The following is a 3,806-nucleotide window of genomic DNA, read 5'->3' as shown; positions in this document are numbered from 1 at the left end:
ATTTTTTAAAAATATTAGCGAGATAAGTTGTTTTTTACTAGTTTTATTAATATGATATATTAATGAATAATTTTGGATTTTTAATTCATTTAATATATTTATTAAATAACATATAAAATGTATAAATATTAAAATTAAAAGTACATTGTTTAATAAGGAACTAGTAAATGCTACAATAAAATAATTTTGAAAGTACAATGTTGTAATAAGAAAGTCACATCACTATCGTACATGTGGACAGTCTACGTGGACAATGAGGTGGCATGAAAACCTGGTATAATGGGTAAATTTAAATCAAAAGGTTAACCAATGCTATAATGGGTAAATTTTTCAAAGTATAATGTCCTAATAAAAAATAGTTTGAAAGTACATTGATATAATAAGAAAAACTAAAAGTACAATGCTATAGTAAAGAAATTTATGAAAGTAGATTGTTATTTTGTGCATTTTGCTCTAATTTATTTAATAAAGTATTCTTAAAATTAAAGTGACGTTTTTTTAATTAATAAATGCTATAAGAGTATTCGTACAATGCATCGAAATACATCTCGATTTTAATGTTTCGTTTTATTTTGTCTCTGTTGGTATAATACAGTTTTATGTGATTTTGAAAAAATGATAATGATTTTTTATTTTTGAATAAAATGTAAATGTGAAGATACATAGAAATTTGAAAAAAAAATTATGTCGATATTAGTATCAAATTAACTATTTAAAAGTTCTCGTTTTTTTTTAATTTCTTTAATTCAATTTTGTTATTATAACTTAATTTAGGTTTAATAATGAAGTAATTTATTTTTTTGTTTAATAATATAATTTTTTATAAAGATAATAATTAAGTGTGCTCTTAGAACTCAATGATTATCCTAATTATATTTTAAATAATTAAGCGTTTGGTTGGTATGAATTAGAATGAAATCTCTCAAAAGAATTGGAACAATCGTTTTTGTTTGAACTATTGCAACCATCGCCCCGCCCACATCCTACCAACCACTATGTCACTACTGTCATCGTCACAACTATCACCTTGCCACACCCCTACCCACCACTTCTGCCCCACCCCTGCTCCATAGGTGGGATTGTTAGGGGCAGTAGGGGTGAGGCGAGGCGGTGAAGGTGGTTCGAGTGGGATAGTGGGTGGCAGGGTGGTAGCTGTAACGACTACAATGGTAAGATGGTGGTTTGTGGGGGTTGGAGTAGGGTAAGGTGGGGCGGGGGTGGGGAGATGGTAGGGGTAGGTGGTGAGGTGGTAATTGTGACGATGATAGTGGTAGAATAGTGGTCGGCTGGTTGGGGCTTGTGAGTGGATGGGTATGACGATGACAATAGTGGCATGGTGTTTAGTGATGGGGTATGGATGAGTGATAGTTTTAAAGGAGACAATAGTGGGGGGTGGGTAGGGGGGTGGGTAGGAGTGGGTATGACGTACAATAATAGCATTGTCATGGTGGATGGTGATGAAATTGATTAATTTGTGAAATTCAATGGAATTTGAAGGATTCCATCTGTTTCAAAAAATGAACCAAACAAAATAATTGAAATTTGGTCAAAGAAATTTGTCATTCTAATTCAATCGAATTCCTTCAAATTTCACGAACCATAGTGGATTGGAGAAGAAAAAACTCCACTTATATATTATTTAGTGTCACAATAGTGGGTTGAAGACCATAAATGATGATCGTGACAACATATCCCCTCCCCCCCTCCTCCAAAAAAAAAAACTCGAAGTTTGGGGCGAGCCTCCTTCTGCTCCGATGCAGTATGCCAAGTGCATCTTCTCGTGCCACTTTAACATTAGAACAGTCCATACTATAGTAGTGGTGTTGGGCCAAGGAGAGCCATCCATGCCGATTATTAATTGTAATACTAACCTTTGATTCGAGATCGATGATGTTCGAGATTAACAACATGGGAATGCTTATTGTAAATGAATATGTTAGCAATACGATCCCATGCATCTTTGGCACTGGTGTGATGTCTGGTTGTAAAATGGTTTCAAGAAGATCCCGAGAAACTCTACAACATCCACCCACATCCAAGTTCCTTCTTCACTTTCTCCTTTACGAATATAGTGTGCTTGATTTTAAGAAAATTGATGTTCGGTTTCGAAATCCTTTGACACCCCCAAAATGTCCCCTCAATTATACAATTTTCTGGATTCGCCACTAACAGGCTAAGCTGGTAATTGCGGTGCCATAGAAGTGAAATAGTGGGGATCTAATGATTAGCGGTCGGAAATAGCGCTTCTGCTAATAGCGGTGCTAATCACCTAAAATTGGGCCGTGATTTTGATATGCAATAGTCGTGTCAAAACCGCAATTGGGTTGGGCTTTCAGTAGCTTTTTTTAAAGGGTTTGGAGAAGTTGATTAAATGACTACAAGCTAGGGGGCTTATTTTGATTTGCGATATCGGTGTGTAAAATGGCTATTCCTCTCTCATTTGTTCTATCGTCCATCGTCTTCTACTCTTTGTTTTCTCTTCATAACATCTTCTTCCAACATTGTTTGCTAGTCATCTCTTCATTCACATGTTCTTTTGTTCATCTTCAATAAATATATATATATATATATATATATATAATATGTTATGTATACATATATAGGTGAAAGATTGTATGAGAACAAGAGTTAAAATGAGAAATATAAGAAGTGATTTAGACCTTTGATCACCTTTAATCTCAAACCCATCCACGAATCACGTTTGATATGAGGATTGATCAAGTGCATCCCATCCTAATGTACATGCAAGAGTGGGAATCTTTTCTTATGTTTTTCATCTTAACTCTCATTTTTACCGTAACTCACCTCTACATATACATGCATGCAAACATACATTTATATATAAATGTAATTATTACATGAACCGTTATTTGTAGACCGGTTTACCATCGTAATAATCACGATATCAAATTACGGTCTTGACCTCTATTTTAGATTTTGACCATTCTAAAAGAATAGGTGACATGTGGCTGATACAAATTGTGACGGAAATGGGATTTTGGTTGAAACGCTAACCTCATCGTTTTCTCAAGAACATGTGTGCATGGCGGTTTCATACAGTTCTAGAAGGTCTACATTAAGCATGAAAATACGTACCTTTTAAAATTAAGACATTCTATTGGAAAAACTTATGTATACAATATATATATATATATATATATATACAATATAAATATATATATATATATATATATATATATAGGGCTGGTTTATTTTACAGACCATGTAGATCTAACAAACCTTATAAACCTTATTTAACCAATCATTTTTTTATTTATATGAAACAATTTCATCAAGAATATGAGGGTTGATTAATCAAAAATATATGACATAAGTTTCATAGAAATACATGTAACAATTTCATTATATTAAACATTTTCATAAAACAAATTTATTTAATTAAATAATAAGGGTTTATAGGTTTTATTAGATTTGATTGATTTGTAAAGTAATCTTGGCCATATATGTTGAAAATATTCAATAGATATCACCGTGCGGTGCCATTTTTCATTTGGAAGTAGCTGGAGATGCATGTTCTTGGTCTTCCATTTCCTTTTCAATTAGTTATTAAATTCCATGGTTACGTTACACCACGACGGCATACATTTCAATATAAAAATATATGTAAATAAGAACACTTCAATTTACAAAAACAAGAAAATGCTCCTGTAAGATATTATAGTTAATCACATGTGATATTTTATGGGGACGAAAGTTAAGCACGTCCCATGCCCATCATATGTGTATCATCCATTTGTCACATGACATCGTAAAATGATACCATTCTCGTTTGACCCCCCCCCCCC

The sequence above is a fragment of the Cynara cardunculus genome (genome assembly GCF_001531365.2).
Source record: "Cynara cardunculus var. scolymus isolate 2C chromosome LG 3, CcrdV1, whole genome shotgun sequence".
In the NCBI taxonomy this organism is placed as follows: Eukaryota; Viridiplantae; Streptophyta; class Magnoliopsida; order Asterales; family Asteraceae; genus Cynara; species Cynara cardunculus.
Note: the sequence above shows the minus strand (reverse complement) of the source record.